The sequence below is a fragment of the Parasteatoda tepidariorum genome, chromosome 6, assembly GCF_982258835.1.
Source record: "Parasteatoda tepidariorum strain Cologne lab strain chromosome 6, Ptep-v5.0, whole genome shotgun sequence".
Classification (NCBI taxonomy): domain Eukaryota; kingdom Metazoa; phylum Arthropoda; class Arachnida; order Araneae; family Theridiidae; genus Parasteatoda; species Parasteatoda tepidariorum.
This window is the reverse complement of record NC_141760.1, coordinates 17,635,364-17,655,789: the sequence shown is the minus strand read 5'-3', so window position 1 is coordinate 17,655,789 and position 20,426 is coordinate 17,635,364. Positions and strand designations below refer to the sequence as shown.

At 29.0% G+C, this 20,426-nt stretch overlaps 1 long non-coding RNA gene across 2 annotated transcripts in view; it reads right to left on the bottom strand.

Annotated features, from left to right (window-relative positions):
- LOC122270252 (uncharacterized) overlaps positions 1-20,426 on the bottom strand; it is a 41,492-nt gene that overhangs the window by 7,763 nt on the left and 13,303 nt on the right. Inside the window, exon 2 of one of the 2 annotated variants that reach the window (XR_015434895.1) lies at positions 2,175-2,224. The exons of the other annotated variant lie outside the window; for it this stretch is intronic. This is a non-coding gene — a long non-coding RNA (uncharacterized LOC122270252). The remainder of the gene's footprint in view (positions 1-2,174; positions 2,225-20,426) is intronic. 2 annotated transcript variants of the gene reach the window in all.

Genomic DNA, 20,426 nt, shown 5'->3' with positions numbered 1-20,426 from the left:
TTTTATAATTTTCAGGTGACTGCATACCGTCGGAGTAACTGCCTGTCTTTAACGTAATTAAATTTCGCCAAAAAAAATACAATGGACTGCGAGAGAAACATTTTCTCATCCTTTAAAATATCCGTAAGTGTGGTTTTAGCTTTCTTAAGAGAAAGTATAATGATCGGTCAGGAATTCGACCTCGGAAATTCTCTCCATAAAAAGATTCGAAAGTTGTTACCATGTGCCGGAGGAGGATGTCTTACGCAACTTTCCTTTTCTTTTTCGTATCTAAAGATGATTTATAAAAGCCACAGCTTAGAGGAGGGCTAAATTAGAATAATATTTACATCACCACGGGCAACTCAAATTAGAAACAACGATAACGAGACTATATAGGAATCACCAGATGTATTAAGACGTTTTTAAGACGACATTAAAACACTTATTTCTAACGAATTAAGCAAATGTAGCTAGACTATTTGAGTTAAGAAAGATGATACATGTCATTGAAAACCTAATTTTTATGTTTTAATTCATTTGCCATACTTCCTTTTCTTTACTCGATACTGATTTGAATCGTACACTGTACAATTAGTGAAGAATTATACACGATGAAAAAATTCTGGTAAAATTGCTCTAGCGTAGGGTAATGACATTTCTGATAAAAAAAAAAACAAATCATAACTCTGACTCTTAAAACCCAAAATACACCATACTTAAACCATTCATTCGGCAATTTTTCCTCCATAATGGTTTACAGGAAATTCTGGTTTTCAAAATTAGAGTTTTTATTGCCACACAGTAAAAAATACAAAACTGAAAAGTAAATTTAGTCAATTAAAAGGTTTTTATGCCGTGGTATCATGATAAAGCTACCAAATTTTGCCACATTTACCAAAATTCATAACATATTATGAAACCATATTTTATTGTTAATTCTACCAAAACCATTACCAAATAATTTCGGTAAAAATTACCGAACTTTTTTGGTGCTCTCATAGAACCAGAAACATAAATTTTACCCCGTGATCTTCAATAAAAATACAGAAATTTTTATCTTAACATACTTATTAAATATATACTTATAATTTGGACATTTGTTAAATATCTGTATTGTACTTCCTCTCCAAATCTTGAGATGACTGTATTTATTAATAAATTAGTTACTGAAATGCAATTAAAAAAAAAACGTAAGTAAAAATCTTCTGTGAAGCACTTGTGTTGTTTTTTCAATCGCACAACAAAATAACAAATAATTAATACTGTAGAATTTGTAAAACAAAATTTAATTACAAAAGTCAAACAAAGAAAAAATCTGAATTATCAAAAAAAATTTAATATCTAGACCTAAGCACCATGCCATAATTTTCAATAAAATACCAAAAATCCCAACTTTGCCAAAAATAATATAGTGTCTTTATAAGACAAATTTTTCAAAGCTAAAATTATCTTTAATTTAAATTGCAGCATGAAAAAAAGATGACTCATAAACTTTCGACTGTAATAATTATTTTTGCATAAATTACGAAAAAACTAAACCTTCGCAATCGCTTTAACTGTCAAACGATCTGATTAAATTTGATAGCTATTTTCAAACGATCTTTTTCTTCTTCTTTTTTTTAAAATGCTATTGGGCAGACGACAAATTATGCTGCCAATTTGTCAAAGGTAAGTGGGGGCAATTTAACCTCTTGTCTTGAACGGTGGGGCCTGTATTAGGGGTGACTCAAAATGTTATCTTATCTGAATTTCAGTCTTTTACTTTGATTGGCAAGTCTTGAGTGTTTGCTGTTCTTTTCAATTGTTTTGAACTCGAGACAAAACTAAATTTAGGGAACCATTTCATAAATAATTCAATAAATTTTTACACTAAGCATGTATTCTATCGTGCAATTGAAATAACAACGACTTGCAAGTTGTTTCTTCAATTGCATGGCATAATTATATTTTAAAATACATTGTTTTAAAACATTTATTAAGATTGTTCGTTTTTTCTGTTTTATCTCTTACAATACTCCCATAATAAACAATTCACATGAAAAATAATATTAATGTTTAAATTAATTTCGATTTTTTTTCTTTTCCAATTTTTATCATTTAATATCCGTGCCTTCACAGAATTTAAAATCAATGAAAGTAAGAATAAATAATAAGTAGGTATTTAGTTTCCAACATTTATTAAGCCTACTTACATACAACAACTTTAATAAAAAGTTGACTTCGGATGGACAAAAAAAAGTACCTGTAAAGAAAAAAAAGCACCAACGTTAATAATTATACGAATTTAACAACCTATTATACATTATAACATTGCATTTATATTTATAATGTAAAGTATTAAAAGTTAATGTATATACAAATACATTAACTTTTAATATGTATTCATTATAAATTAAAATTAATGTATTTGTATTATATAGACAAATACACATCAACTTTCCAACATTTAGTAAGCCTACTTACATACAACAACTATAATAAAAAGTTGACTTCGGGTGGACAGAAAAAAAGTACTTGTAAGAAAAAAAGCACCAGCAATTATGTAAATTTAACATACATAACTGCTGATGAGGTGCTTTTTTCTGATGCCTCTTCCCGGTACTTTTTTTCTCGTTAATTCACAGCTTAATAGGGTAATAGAATATGATGAAACAAATACTGTTTGCCATAAAATATAAGGTAGCAAATTTTTAAGATAATTGATAATTAAAAATAAAACTAAGCTTTCTCTTTTTGTCACTTATAAATCATTAATAAATAAAAAGGAAAAGGCTCCAGGTAAAATGCACGAAAAAATGCGATTTTTTACATATGATTGCTTATGCATAAGACTTCTTATGCTGATACACAAAATTTAAATTTATGTCGATCGAATAGTTCCCGAAAAAGATATAAAAAATTTAAAAATATATAAAAAATTTAGAAAGCAAGTGTAAAAAATATAAGGTATAAAAAAATATATAAAATAAGTTATAATGTAATATTCAAATATAATATAAAATATATATATAATATAATATAAAAATATTCAAAATAATTTTTTTTTTATTAAAATTATAATTTTTAAATTTTTACTTAAATTATTTCGCGAACTTCTCAGTAAGTTTTCTGTTTAGAATAAAAGTCAAATCGATAAACTTTATAAAAAATTTCTTGCTTTCTCCTTTTGTGCTTTTTTTTAGCACCCCATTTTTTACTTGATTTACTGACATTGAGCTCCCGTTTAGCAGTTGCATTAGCATTTTCAAGCCCTATCGAGAAAAAAGAAATATTGTTTCCCCATTTCAAATTGTTAACATTCTGAGAAGTACGGTGAAACTTTGTCAAATATTCTTCTGTTCAGGTAAAATTTAAATTAAATTCCTTCCGTTGTTGGTGACAAAGTTGTTGCTAGGTTATCCCTTAAATAGCTTGTGGCGTGGCTGAATATTTTTTTTTACGCTATTTATTTTAAACACTTTTTCACCCACTTTATTACTTTTTTCTCTTATTTCGTTAGATATTTTTTCTTCATTAAGGACGAGGAGTGTTGCTTTAAGCAATGGAGTTCCTGAATATCAAGGCTCGCGCCACCAAAATAATAATTTAAGAGAAAACAAAATAGCTGGAGATGATAGTTTAGTAATTAAGATTGAATCTATTGGAGAAGGTAGAGGAAATTTCATCATAAATGACCGAATTATTTGACATGGTTTTTCGAAGCTTTATCGCCAAAGAAATTAAGAAAGTTTAAGTGCCTTGTACTTGAAGCAAAACGATGATTTTAAACTATTTATATCATCTTATTGTGAAGAATTATCTGAGCTGCAGAACGGACGAATTAACTTAAATGTTTTAAAAGTTATTAAACTTTTATAAAAATCGCCAACTTGACGATATTTTTTTTTTCATCTAGAAGAAAATTATTCTTAGTTTTTGCAAATTTCTTTGAGCCCAGGTAATGCAGCATTGGAGTAAGTTTTTAAATATTAAAAAAGTAGACCACAAATGCTTTTTATTTCGACAAAGCTGTGGCTTTTCTCCATATCGACGTTTTGCGACATTTTCAGAATAAGCATAGACAGCGCTATCTTCAGATAGGCTAAACTTGTCCTAACAGTCTCGAGTAACTGTTGCAAACTCACATAAGTTATGAAAATAGCATATTATTCGTAAAAAAGCGTCATTTCATATTACGAAGAAGCCCTCGAAAAACAACCTTAAGACCTAAGAAGGATGTTTACAGGGGAGGGAACAAAAATTTAAAAAATGAAAAAATAAAAAAATAATGGTAAATAAGAAACAAAAAATAGTTACAATATAAACCAAAAATGTGAAAATAAAATAACATCACAGGATTACGTACAATATTTACAGTACGTGTATCAGGTAAAATCAAAAAATATAAAAATGTTCTTCAATAAACTATATCATTCAGGATTTTAAAAAAAATGATGAAAATTAATTAACTGGTAAAGTGGCTATAATCTACAAAAATTAAAAATTAGTGCTAAACGTTTTATGAGGTTATCGTAAATATTATAGACTTTAATTTCACATCAATTTAATGAATTCAGTTCGGCATTTGTAACACAAATATTTAACCTACAAATATTTTTGATTGATAACCAACAGTTAAAACAGATAGCTTTCTTGATCTTTTATTGCCAGTTTTAAAATTTATCTTGAATATAGTTTCCCCAATAACAGAATATCAAAAAAGATTAATGTTAATTTTATTATTATTATTATTATTAAAAGATAATATTTTGAGTCTACAAAAGTACCTTTCTTGTATTAATTTTCGTTTCAATAGTTATTTATAAGTTCAATAGCAGATTAAATTTATAAATAACTGTCAATAATTAGTAATTGTAAATAATTTCTTTTTCTGAAGCTTCAAAATAATTGATGGGCTAATTGTCATTTTCATCATATTACTGCAGAATTTTGATTAAATCTGCACTTTAAAGACACATTTTTTGTTCAAGATGAAGTAAAGGAAACAATAAATAACTTCAACAACGCAATCTGAGATATAACGCTGTGTTTTATCCACATTGGTTGAATATTTCAATGTCTAATTCTCTTTTTGTACATTTAATTCTTAGGAAACTATTCTTTTAAATTTAATTAAAATTAAATTCAACGTCCGATTTTTTATTAAACATTTTAGAGAAATAATTGTAATTGCTGCAACAAAGTTAAAATGTCACCAAATTTCAAGGATGATCTTGTTACTTCAATAAACATTTTATAAAAAAGGCTGAGTGCGAAACTTGAAAATAAAGTGTATAAAAAAAGAAGAAGAAAAAGCTAAATAAATAAGTTATACAATTAAAAATTAAAGGTATAGTAGCAAAAATATTTTTGCTTTACTTACTCGTTTTGTTTATGTAGAGCTCATAGCTTTGAGCTTGAAAAAAAAAGCTAGTTTGTCAATTATTGACTTATTATATAACACCAATTGCAAGACTAAATAATTGTAATTTTTGCAGCAAAAATCAGAAAAATGTCTTGTTAGTTGATGTTTTTTTTTATTTATTGATACTAACTTTTTCTGCAGTTATCTTGTGTGCATATTTCACGATCAATTCTGTTATTTTAAGAAATATTTTATGAACCAATTACGACGTTTTCGTTGTAAAATAATAAAATAATAATACACGTGAGCTCAAAAAAAAAAAAAAAAAAAAGTGCGAATCTTATGTCCCAATCATAAACTGAGCAAAAAAGGAGAAAATACAGTCAGATTTTTTTTAATTTTTTTACCACGCACAGTAGAAAGATTATAATTCACTCTGTCGACTAAAAATTAAGTAAGTTAGTTAACTATCGATTAATTTAAATTATCTATATACCGTAAAAAGAAATAATTATAACTAGGAGGCTCCGCCCCCTGCTCGCTAACGCTCGCCAACCCCCGAGAATTGCTACGCAATCCTGTGTGGTTCACGTCGTGAACCATGGCTCGCTGCGCTCGCTCGACAATGACCACAATGTTCTAGCACAAAGACATAATATATTATCATCAAAGACATAGTATTTTATCATCAAAGACATAGTATTGTACTTATGTAGATGAATTCTACCAATGTTCTTATTGGCTTTTAAAAAAGTATATTAGCTATTTAGATTGTACATGATGAAAAAATCAAAACATTAGCTAAATAAGAAACATATTAGCAAAATAAATTATCAAATATTGCTTCACTAATATTCTGCATTTTAAAGCGTGAAAATTCAATGCAATTCAATAAACGCGAAATATAAAAAAATTCAATGCATTCAATACAAACACTTAAACGTTTTTTAGACGTTTAGGTAGCTCCCAGTAGAAAAATATCAATTCAACAGCGGCCTTTTAAAGCATTCTCACTTCAATTAATTAATTAATTCCTAATTGAGTTTAAATTAAATATTGTCATGTTTTTAGTGCATGAATCTGAATTGAACAACCTGATAATGCTCACTCTGGTTATTGTTATCTGGTTGCTCACTACGTGCTCTTGCGCGCCGAATCCAATCAATTAAAAATGAAAACTGTTGCCAGCGCGAGAAAAGAAATATCATCGGTTTTATTGATACATACGTACGTATTAGCGTTTTATATAATATAGATTTGTTATGCGAAATTTTCAATAAATTCTTAACACAAAACTACTTTTATTTTCTCAAACCTACAACCTTGTCTTAAGATTTCAGGTGTAATCGCGTTACATAAAAAAAAAAAAAAAAACACTTTATAAACCGAAGGTAAAGTTTCCAGTTCAAAACGTGAAAATAATGACAATACACAAAAAAATTAAGTATTAATCATAAGCTTTAAACTAAAGGAGGAAAAAAAAAGGCTTAGCAACAAAGTTATTTTTTCTACGCCAGTTTATTAGCACAATAAAAGATTACCAGATGTCTTCGCATATAAAATCCCGCACTACTTTTGCATATTAATGAAGAAAGTGAATCTTTTTGATAGCCAAGTAAAAGAACCGGATTAATTTAATCCTAACAACAAGTAGGCGAAAAAGGGAAGAAAAACTGCGCTCTGTAAATACAGGTCAAGGTCATAGCTCTGCTTGTTTGTAAACAAATGTGCCTACGCAGCGTAGACGAAGCTGTCTAGCCCAGAGGGAGTTGTCAATATATCACACATTCGGGAAAGGTTACTTCTGTCAATCTTTTTTAATTGTGTTTGTTGTGTGCATGACATAGGGCAATAAATTTCCAACAAATTGAAGCTGTCGTCCTCAAGTATTTTTTCGTTTAAATGGTACACACTCCATCTAATGGAATATCTCTTTGAGAAAGTGTGTATGGTATTGTGTGCTACCATATTTGCTCGACAAATATTTACATGTATTCTGCGCATTCAAAAGTTTGACTGAGGGCAGTTAAGAACTAACCAAAACCATGCTAAGCGCTTACGTAAAGCACAACCACAACTTGCCAGAAGGAGAAATTATATTTCTTTCCTTTTCTTCTCTCTTTTTTTTTTCTTTTACATTATAAGATATTAATTAAGGGGTTGCTAGCTATGCAACAACTAGATTTAAATAACTTTTCTTAATTCTTAAATTGAATTCGTAAGTAAAATATTACAAAAATAGGAGAAAAATGCTGCGACTAAATTGCTACTATTAAAATATTAATATTATATTTAGTTTATTTGAATTTCTGTTTGCAAGAAATGAATGATTTAATTGAGTCTAAATATTAAGATCCTTTAGTGCCAGCCCATGGTTTTATTATAAATAATTAATAATTTTTTTTTATTAGCTGCATGTTGTGGAATGAAAAGTAACTAATCTATTCCCCCAATTTGCATATGAATATTTTATTTCTATTTGAAAGAAGAAAAGAAACGTACGCTAACATTTATTTTAATTTAATAATAATAATAGTTTTTTAAGCTTAATTCGAAACAGTGATTTAAAAATATAAGAAATAATGCTTGCTTTTAAATTTAAATTAATCATGGCAATAGAATTTCTATACATTTTTACTTCAAACAATGAGTTAATCACGATATGTCTTTACTTTACTTATGTCTTTACTTCGCTAAAAGTTTGGTATCGCTTTTTGTGTGTTTGGTATCGCTTTTGTTGTTTTGTTTTTTTATCGCTTTTGTTGCTTTTTTTTTTTTAAGAACCATAATGTATTTTGAAAAGTTTTTATTATTGTTATTATTCACTTTTACTTTTTCTAATTCCTCTCATTAAACATAAATAATAAGATATTAATGTTTATAAATTGATAAACACAAGTGTTACACCCTCTACGTTTGAATCAAGCGTAAAATAAAAAAACAACATTATTAGCTTATAATCTGTTTGATTGTTTTCTTTGTAGCTTGACAATATTACACTACATTTAATGTGTGGCAGAAACAAAGATTATTTTGTGTTTCTGTGACAGCAACACATGTAATGTTTACATGTTTTTTACTATGTGTTTTTCTTTTTTAGGTTCACTGATCTTTAAATTATCCTATGCGAATAACTTCTTGAGGGAAAGTCCCATTTCAAGTTTCAAGGGGAAAGGAAATATTTTGAGGGCAAAAACCCCTTCTGTAGAAGAAGGGACGTATAACCTTCAACTTTGACCTGCTGATCCTGTGGTTTCAAGTTGGGTCAAATTTAACCCATTTCGCTGTGTTATTGATACATTCTCAGTAAAATGTACTTGTAGTTAACTTTTCAATTATAAATTGTAATATAAAGACAAACAAAACAAAAGCGATATATAACAAACATAACATATAACAAAAGCGAATTGTTTATTAGTGTTTATTAAATTTATAAAACAAAAAAATAACTATAAATTTCTATTTGGATGCACTACAATTCTTGCTTCAATAACCAAATGAGCAAAACCAAAAAATTGCGTTTTTCAAATAAAAATCTTTTAAGAAAAATGCATTTGTCCGTAAGAGTTAAAAGTTGGTAACTTTTATTGCTTAAAACTATTGTTTTAAACTTTCGCTATTTTTTTTTCTGCAAAATTTTTGAAAATACAAACTCTAGTAGTTTTTTTTTTTCTTTTTTGGTAATTTAATAAAATTCGCAAAAAAAAAAAAAAAAATCAAATGAGATAAATTTTAATAATGCGCTTAGTTCTTACTGGTCAAAAAACAGGGGGGGGGGGGAACCTGGAAAAGAGCACCTTATTAACTATTATATAAATTTAACGTCTGATTCGATTTGAGCCTTTGAACACTAATTTAATGTAATCAAATATTAAACCTGAATTTAATTCGAACGAAATTTAAAAAAAATTTCAACACATTAGGATACAAAGTTTAATTATTCCTAATTGTAAATACAAATATGAAATATATGGTATTGTTATAAATAATGTATCACTTAATAATTGTTTTTCGAGGATAAATAATTTTTTTTATTAAAAATATTAATAAAAATGATTAAGTAAATAAATTTAAATATCTAAAAATAATTATTTGTTCATCATATCACATTGCATGAGTGTAATTACTAAAATTTAGAACTATTTAAGAGTTCTAAACATTTTGTTAAATAGTATTAAGTGAGAAAAGTTCCTTGCCGTGGATTTGAAATGAATCTTTCTACATCAATTATTTTTTAACTAATTTAACCTAAATAAAAATTTAATTACATACGATTCTGACACAATGGCCCAATTAAATGGGTATTTAATTCGCTTAATTAATAATGGGGTGTTTTTATCCATGTTGTCTCTTTTTGAGTTCACCAATTTTAATGATGTGCTTAATTCACAATATGCAAAACTCGGGTAAAATAAACCACCCAAAAAAAAGTACAATTGTACAATTTTTATAATTATTGCTTAAAAGTCTGCATAGTCTACTTATTAAAAAGGAAAAATATATTTACTGGAAAGAAATTAGACGAAAACTATATTTACTTAATTGCTATTTTATTAGTTTTTTAAAGTAGTTTTTGAATTGAAACGAAAGATTTTCTTTGGACTCAAAATTACGCCTAGCCTTAAAGTACATGTGTATATCTCGTTTTGCAATAAACCCTGAAAATCACGTGACAGGTTAAGGAACAGAAGTATAAAAAAATACTTGTGACAGTAATTTCCAAGCTTACTATGTTGAATTGTGTAAGCAGCCTTAACCTAAATTTTACTTTTCTCAAAGGGCCCCCTATCCCCGAAAGAATCTATTTTAATACGATTTGAAGAAAAATCAGTAAAATTTTTATTACTGTGAATTAAAAAAAGAGAGAGATAGAGTGCGTTTTTGTGTTCTGTGTAGATAATTTTATTTGTAAATGATAAGATTTTATTGATGGAATTAATTTAGATTATTTTTTTCTGTTATTATTATTGCTTCATTACTCGAATCAGTGTTAGATTGCAACATTAAACGCAAAGACGTGTTTTACGACGACCGTTATCGAAATTTATCGGTAAATGTGCTTTTCCTATCACACATAAAATTGCATTAATGATTAGGAAAACTGAGAAAAAAATTAATCAAAAAATTATTGCTATTTTTAGCCTATTACAAAAAGCAAAGAATGTCAGGCTTTGGAAACTATGGTTAAATTGATTATAAATTAACTTTATCAATTATTTCTAAGAGGTTTGACGGGTTGATAAGTACAAAGTACTTAACGCCACACTACACTGGCTAAAACTTTCAATATCAAAACCGTATATAGTGGGGAGAGATTGCTCGGCATAATGAATGGAAGAAAGAGCACTGGGAAAAAATATATTGCAACAAAAAGCTCGAAAAAATTACCGAGAAAAAAGAGTACTGCAATAAATTATTCTGTAACAAAATAAATCTGTAACAAAAGCTCAAAAAATTGCAGAAAAAAAGATCTTTGCAAGAAAATTTCGAGGGAAAGAGATCTAAAAAGAATTTCCGAAAAAACGAGATGCAAAAAAAAAAAAGATGGATGAAAAAGCTTGAAAAAAATTAGAGGAAAAAAAGAAATGGAAATAAAATGTCGGAAGAGAAAGCCCGAAAAAATATAGAAAAAAGAGCACTGCAAAAAAAAAATCGGAAGAGAAAGCCTGAAACAATACAGAAAAAAGAGCACTGTAAAACAAAAATGTCGGAGAGAAAGCCCGAAAAAATATAGAAAAAAGAGCACAGCAAAAAAAAAAAAAAAATATTGGATGAAAAAGCTCGAAAAAAATTAGAGAAAAAAAAAGAAATGAAAATAAAATGTCGGAAGAGAAAGCCTGAAACAATACAGACAAAAGAGCACTGCAAAACGAAAATGTCGGAAGAGAAAGCCCGAAGAAATATAGAAAAAAGAGCACTGCAAAAAAAAATTTCGTAAGAGTAAGCCCAAAAAGAATACAGAAAAAAAGCGCACTTCAAAAAAAAGGAAGGAAGAAAAAAAAAGAAGGGAAAAAAAAGAGCTAAAAGTTCAACAAATAAATCGAAAGTAAAGTTTTAAAAAAATAAAAAATAAAAATAAAATAAAAATGAACAAAAAAAAAATAATTGTCCAAAAAAAAAAAAAAAATACCTGAGGTAAAGCTCGAAAAAAATTACAGAAAAAAAGAACACAGCAAAAAAAAAGTATCGGAAGAAAAAAACTCGAAAAAAATTTACCGAACTAAATGGAACACTGGAAATAAATAAAAAAAAAAATAAGAATCGGAGGGGGGGGAGAAGGCACTGGAAAGGAAAAGCGAAAAAAACCTACATAAGTAAATGCATGAATTTACAGGGTTCTCACGGTTCTTGAAAAGTTTAGAAGTAGTAAATTTAGGTTAATACTAGAATATATTTCTTATTTTAATGTATCATTTTATCGTTAAATGGCTTCAAAGCTGGAATTTTCATGCATATATACTTTCTTTGGAAAACCAATTTTTAGTGGTGGTTACATGGAAATTAAAATATCGAAATTTGCTTTATTTTCGTTACCGCTTTTCAAGGCCCGTGGGAACCCTGATTTAACTACCCATTCAATTTCGAGCTGTTGAAGAGTTTGATGCAATAAAAAAAAATTTCGAATGAAATTATCTGAATTTTTTTAAAATTTTTAATATCTAAGAATTAATTTAAATAATTAATTTTAAAGTAAGTAATTTTAAATAGAAAAACTCAAAATTAGTCTGAAATCGGTCGAATAATTCCTGAGAAATCGATTTTTTAAAATGTGATTTTTTTTAAAAAATTTGATTTCTCAGGAACTATTCGACCGATTTCAGACAATTTTGTATTTTGCCATATAAAATTACAAACTTTAATATGATACAAAAAAAATTTCACACCTTACTGTTAAATTTTCTTCTATTATTTTTGACTAAAATAATGAAAAATAATAAATATTTACAAAAATTTGTTTTTTGCGTGGAATTATCTTTGGACAAACATATTTAATAATTGCGTGAAAAAAATTTCAATTTACTTAATAAGTTCTCGAACTTGGGACCCCTTAATGTTACAACAAGGCCGCGGAGCCAGGCAGGTGCTTCACCTGTCCAGCTTATTGACTTCCGTTCGTGTTTTTAGTTAATTGTTTGTTTCCTGAAAGAATTTAACCTCGTTATTGTACTTTAATACAAGTAAAAATTAATAAAGAACAAAAACTGAAAATACTCATGAATATTTTTGATTAGAAGCATCAACGCAGGTTATTCAAATGAACTGAATAGATTGATTCGAGCCATAGGCAATTCGTTTCATCAAATTAAAATCTTTTTTTTTTTGGGGGGGGGGGGACTCCTTACGTATCCTCACATTTTAATCAATATTAAAATACTTATTCATAATACAAGAGTCATATGCCAACAGCTGGGAGGGCCGCCATATAGTGCTTAAAGCCGACGGCCCACCCTTATACTGAGCCAAATTACAATAGTATTGAGGACCCCAAAAAAGTTACAGAGAATACAGTATGTGTTACAGTACATAATTCAATAATTACTTATATTCATAATACAATAATTACTTATCTAATAATGTTTAGTTGCCTACACAGCAGCAACAAAAAAAAGCACAGAATTTAATTACAGTATAAAGTATCACCGCAATCCATTTTTACCGCAAAATATTATACTACACACTTTTCAGCAATATTTATTTATTTGCAGTGATTTAGTGTTTTTCCGGTAAATATTACTGTAAAAATTTCAGCATGTCAGATTTTTTTTTCTGTAACATTTTCCGGTAAAATATTATACTGTAAATTTTGCACAAATATTTATTTAATTAGAGTGATTCAGTGATTTTACGATAATTGAAACTGTTAAAATTACAGCACTCCAGATTTTTTGTTCCGTAACATTTTCCGTTTAAAATTGGTTTTACGTTAAACTATTATACAGTAAATTTCACAGCAATATTTATTTAATTAGTGTGATTGAATGATTTTACAGTAACTGTGACTGTAAAATTTACTGTATCTCAGAATTTTTGTTCCATAACATTTTCCGGTAAAATGGTTTTTGTGGTAAACTATATTACGCTGTAAATTTCATGGCAATATTTATTTAATTAAAGTGATTCAGTGATTTTACAGTAATGAAATCGTACTGAAAAAATTACAGTACGCCAGATTTTTTGTTCCGTAACATTTTCCGGTTAAAATGGATTTTATGGTAAGAAGTACCGGCACCCTGAGTGCCATACTTCTTACCGTAATTTTACAATGAAATCAACTGCTTCATCCGTACAGCTAATTGGCTCCACTTAAAGATTTGGTACACCATTTATTTCTAAAAGACTCGAACCTTATTTTTTTTATTTTCAGTTTTTTGAATTAAAAAACAGCAACATATAAAATCTTAAAATTAACACTTTACGAACCTTGAAAAATCGCTTCGCTTCACAAAAATAAAACGTAGAGGATCACCACCATAAAAGAACGACGTATAATTTATTTTTAATTCTAGATTAAGAGTAAAAAAAAAAGCTTTTCTTTTGCTCATGATTATCGGACAATCCATTATAGCCCTGCTACAAGGTTATTCTCAATGCGGCATCATTAACTAAGTACTTGACCTTCGATTTTATTCTAAATGCTAAGATGGTTCTTCTCCAAATGCGTGTAATCGAACGAACGGATTACAGTCGATATATTTTGACAACATCGGATCGCTGACTGCCACCAATTGAGTTTAAATGTGTGTAGGATTATGTGTACTTAAGCGATCAAATGTCTGCTGGACGGATTAATTTGGATACACAGTAAAAATAGAACGCGAAGTGGACTTCAAGAAACTTAGGAAAAAGTGGTTCAAGGTTCTTTTTCAATAAACCTAGAAAACTGAACTTAAATCATTTATACTCTGTATAAATGAGTACTGTACCAACCAGAATCAAAAAATTGAAATTTACAATTGTAAAACTCATTTATTCAAAGAGGTTCCTTTGCCGTCTGGCTAATCACGAAATATCTTCGTGGTTTTCCTCTCCATGTAACGCAATTACGGATTAATATCACCATAAAAGTTTTCCGCCAAGGCTAGCGTTGTCCTAATGCTTAATCCAGGAAGTTGCAAAACTTCGCAGTTCAACATTGAGAGATGTAAACCCAAAAAATGGGTCAGCCGTTCAACACCAGTTATGAAAAAAAATAAAACATATTCTATTGCTAGCATTTTAATTCTAATAAAGTACGATATTTTAGCATTTTCACACATCATTATTTAGGCTGAGATAGCCTGGTTGGTAGGGCACTGGGTGCATGTCCAAGAGTGGTTCGATCGTGGGTTCGATCCCCGCCGGCCATAGGCTCCCCGTGTAGTAAATGGTGACTGATGCACGTTAAATCTGTCGAGTCGCAAAGTCCTCCATGTTCCCATAGCAAATCAAAACCTCTGGGGGTACTGATCCAGGAGTTACTTTGTCTTCTGGATTGGTTCAAAATTTCAAGGTTTCGGATTTGTACATTAGTAGTCGTAAACCCAAAATTGGGGGTCGGCTGTTCAACGACGGATATAACATATCATTATTTGAGCGTGGTGGCTCAGGGGATAGAGCTTTCGCCTCCCAATAAGGTGAACCGTTTCAAATCCCATCGATGGCTGATTGATATTAATTTCTTCCCCGGCTAGCACCAACCACAATGCTGACTTGAAATATCCTCAGTGGTAGGCTGATCATGGAGTCCTCTTGCCGTCAGACTAACCGTGGAAGGTTTTCATGGTTATCCTCTACTTGTAACGCAAATGCAGGTTAGTTTCGTCAAAAAATTCTTCACGAAGCCAAAATTTCTCCAAATACTTGATATTGGAGTTCCCTTGTATTCTGGACTGGTTTCAAAATTACAAGGTTACGGTGATGAATATATAATAAAATAAAATACCAATATTATCATGGGACTGATGTTCTGCTCAGTGAATCTTAGAGCAGGTCATTTCTTTATTATTTGTCAAAACTATATTCTTCGCGAGTAAAGTATGTTAATTTTTCATTAATCAGTTAATTCAACTACAGTTATTTAATTTCAAAATAACTGATAGCTGACGGGGCATATGTTCTTCCATCAGTCTACACCCTATCTAAGCTTTGATGAAAAGAATATTATCCTATAAAAAATAATATCAGAGGATATATCTCATAAGCGGTGCGAGGCAACGCTGACCAGAAACAGTCACCAAAAAAACATGTTGATAGGCCTGCGCACTTCCTTTCCGCAATAAAATTATCGTTTGGCTATTTGCGGATAAATAATCCGACACACACAGAGAATAGCAGATAGAATCTGCTTCAACGTTCTTATTTTTTATTCTCGCCTTTGGTCTTCTATTATTTATTCATTTTCTGTGCCTTGTTTATAGGATGTGTTGAATCATTGGAAGACCAGATGGAGAAATAGTTGTTAGAAATGTGTTGTTTTTGTTTTTCGCACACACACACAGATTTATTTACTAACTTATGGTTCGATCTCTCTCTTTTATTCATTTTGAAAAAGCCATCTGGAATTTTGAGTGCGCAACGACTTTTTTTAAATTAGTAGCAATCTTAGCTTGGAGATGAGATGGTGTTCTTTTTTATGTGCTGTCAGCGGAGTTTTTTTTGTGTCAAGGAATGTTAGCCCTTACTTTCTAATTCTCGTGTAGCTTAATCTAATTAGTTAATACTGATTAAAATAAATTTACAAAAATCCCTGGTGATGATAATTTCCAGTATGATTTTTCTCTCTCCTTTTCTAAAGTTAATCTTATTTACTTAGAGAAGTTTTAATTTCATAATATTTTGATGAAAAGTTAACAAACATTCAAATAATTGAGAAAGGAATTAAACTTTAAAATCTTCAATTTAGCGTGATTTTTCCTATAAGATAAAAGCGAAAGAAGGGGGGGGGGAAGGGCCCAAACAAATATTAATTTTCATATGCAAATTATTTTACATTCAATTTACAAATTGTTAGATCACAATTAGAAATGTAAAACAAAAAAGAAAGGAAAATACTGATAATTATCTTCATCTTAGTATTTTGAAGAATTTTAGTATTTTGAAGCATTTTAATATTTTGAAGCATTTTTGTATTTTGAAGCATTAGAGGCCACTGGCCAGAAATGAACAACATTTACAGTCAGAATTATTTCATAACTTTTAAACGCAATTACAATATTTAAAAAGACGCTTGTATACCTGCCATTATTATTCTAGGGATCTGATAATTTTCAAAATCAAAAAATAAATTAAAGGGGAGAGGAGCATACAGGATGTTCCATAAAGATCATTCTTAATATATGCTTTTAAAATTCTTGTCGAAAAGGAAATTAGTATGAAAGCAAGGCAGAAAAATTAAAAACGCAATTTAAATAACCAGAATTAAGAATAAGGTAGACGGGATTAAATATATCATAACCAGTTTGATTGCCTAATTAAACATGGAGGTGTTACTCAAAATCCTCTTTCAACTAACTGCTTCGTTCAACATTTATGCTTTTCATAAAGAATATAGAGATATGTAATTCGGATTACAATCTGTAGACGCAAGCAGTCAACTCTTGATATATACATCAAATCAAAATAGTTAGATCAAAATAAAAGAAAAAGATATTTCTGCCTTTCTTTTGCAGGCATTTCTGCCTTTTATAAAGAATATAAAGTTACTTAATTCAGAATACAATCTGTAGACGCAAGCAGTCAACTCTTGATATATATATCAAATCAAAATAGTTTGATCAAAATAAAAGGAAAAGATATTTCTGCCTTTCTGTCGCAGGCATTTGTGTCTTTTATAAAGAATATAGAGTTACTTAATTCGGATTACAATCTGTAGACGCAAGCAGTCAACTCTTGATATATATTTCAAATCAAAATAGTTTGATCAAAATAAAGGGAAAATATATTTCTGCCTTTCTGTCGCAGGCATTTGTGCCTTTTATAAAGAATATAGAGTTACTTAATTCGGATTACAATCTGTAGACGCAAGCAGTCAACACTTGATATATATTTCAAATCAAAATAGTTTGATCAAAATAAAGGGAAAAGATATTTCTGCCTTTCTGTCGCAGGCATTTGTGCCTTTTATAAAGAATATAGAGTTACTTAATTCGGATTACAATCTGTAGACGCAAGCAGTCAACTCTTGATATATATTTCAAATCAAAATAGTTTGATCAAAATAAAAGGAAAAGATATTTCTGCCTTTCTGTCGCAGGCATTTGCGCCTTTTATAAGGAATATAGAGTTACTTAATTCGGATTACAATCTGTAGACGCAAGCAGTCAACTCTTGATATATATTTCAAATCAAAATAGTTTGATCAAAATAAAAGGAAAAGATATTTCTGCCTTTCTGTCGCAGGCATTTGTGCCTTTTATAAGGAATATAGAGTTACTTAATTCGGATTACAATCTGTAGACGCAAGCAGTCAACTCTTGATATATATTTCAAATCAAAATAGTTTGATCAAAATAAAAGGAAAAGATATTTCTGCCTTTCTGTCGCAGGCATTTGTGCCTTTTATAAGGAATATAGAGTTACTTAATTCGGATTACAATCGTAGACGCAAGCAGTCAACTCTTGATATATATTTCAAATCAAAATAGTTTGATCAAAATAAAAGGAAAAGATATTTCTGCCTTTCTGTCGCAGACATTTGTGCCTTTTATAAAGAATATAGAGTTACTTAATTCGGATTACAATCTGTAGACGCAAGCAGTCAACTCTTGATATATATTTCAAATCAAAATAGTTAGATCAAAATAAAAGGAAAAGATATTTCTGCCTTTCTGTCGCAGGCATTTGTGCCTTTTATAAGGAATATAGAGTTACTTAATTCGGATTACAATCTGTAGACGCAAGCAGTCAACTCTTGATATATATTTCAAATCAAAATAGTTTGATCAAAATAAAGGGAAAAGATATTTCTGCCTTTCTGTCGCAGGCATTTGTGCCTTTTATAAAGAATATAGAGTTACTTAATTCGGATTACAATCTGTAGACGCAAGCAGTCAACACTTGATATATATTTCAAATCAAAATAGTTTGATCAAAATAAAAGAAAAAGACATAAAAATGCCTATTAAAACTTTTTTTGTTGTCTTTTTATTGGTATTTTAACACTAAATAAGTGCATTAGCTTAGTACGACGAACTCGCTGTAACGAGAATTTCTTATGCTATTATAAATTAACGTTATAACAAACTTTTACTATATAGAGAGTGGTAAATACGGAACACTCTATATTTTAATAGACACGTAGGGCTTAACTGCCACCATAATTTTAAAAATAGGCTTTTGAATTTTTTAAAAAAATTCTGGAAAAATTTGTTTTGAAGAAAAGTAAATTTGATCTGGTTTCGAAAACAAACGCTTGTTTAAAAAAATAAGAAACTCGTGGCAATTATTAAAAATGGAAAGTTCTGGCAAAAATAAATTTAATTTTATTGTTGATCCATTCATAAAAGATACCCCATTAAGTCCTTTCAACGTTGAAAACTTAATTTATTACGCATGATCCTTAAATCCATTTTAAATCACGTGAAAGCTAAAAAACATAGCAATGAATCAAAATGGCGTACATTTTTTTCTAGCCATCAAGGGTAGAATTTAAAAGGACAAGCTATAGAGACTCAGAACCGTAACTGATTTAACTGACATTTAATAACCATCTGCCAAAGGAATATTTCGAGAGATGTTGATATCTAAAAAACTAATGGCCCATTTTGTTAAAACCGGCGACAGATCGATGGATGGTGAAAGATGTAAACAATTTTATTTTTTTGTTTTGTCATCTTCTCCGAAGTTGTAAAGAGAAATTTATCAGAAATTATCGGCATACAGCCATCAGGAGTTGAAAGATATCGCGTGGCTCAGATGTATTTCACTCAGTGGGATGACAATAAAGCTAAAACTGCAACGAACATGCACCAATTATCTTAAAACATGATTCGTGGCATGTTATTATTCACAAAATTAGAAACCTTAGAATTTCGAGATGGGTTTTTTTGATGATTGGTTTATAAAGATCGAAACTAAATTCGATTAATCACAACTAGGAATTTCTCTATTTGTTTTCTTTGCAAAATTAGGATCAGATTCATCAAAAATTGTGCTTATCTTATTATTTTAAGATAACACTCTATTATGAGTACACACTCTATTATGAGTGTTAATTTAATTCTAAAATAAAATTGTTAATTTAATTCTAAAATAAAATTGTTAATTTAATTCTAAAATAAATTGAGTTATTTTGTTCTAAAATGAAAGCTAAAACTGCAACGTACACGCACCAATTATCTTAAAATACGATGCATGGCATGTTCATTATATTTTTTTATTCATGAAATCGGGATATTCGAAAAGTTCGAGATAGGCTTTTTTGATCATTGGTTTATAAAAATTGAGCATTAATTCGAATACAGCTTGGAATTTTCTTATTTGTTTTCTCTTCAAAACTAGATTCATTTTTATTTAAAAAAGGATTTATCTCTATTGTTTTAAAACAGGAACTTAAAACACGTGATTGGTTATTTTGGAATCTGCGCATAAGTTCTTATGAGCAATTGTATTGTTCTGTTGTAAATTATATATTCCAAAAATATATAAATAAACAAATAAAATTTTCATTGAAACCTGATTTTTTTACACAAAATGAGATGATAAGAAAAAATTTTTGGTTTTAGAAGCATTAGAAAGGTATGTTTTATTAGAAAAAGCATTAGAGCAGTACGCTATTTTTTTAGTTTTTAGATATTGCTGAAGCTTTTGTAGCTTGCGTCAGTTTTGCTACAAATCAAAATTTAAATTTCGCTAAGTTTTATGTAAATGCTGGACTTTTAGGATTACAAATTGACGAAAATGTTTTGTTTTACAATATTTTATTTAACAAGAATTAAAAAGTAATGTTAGAATGTAAGTACGTATATATACTTATATAATATCGGACTTCACGAAAGTGACCAACGAATAAATAATTTTTCACAGCACAACAGGCTTAAAATGCATCAAACATTCATTACTCAATGATGTAACTTAGAAAATAAAGAATTTTAAGACTTACAAAAAATCATATAAAAATTTT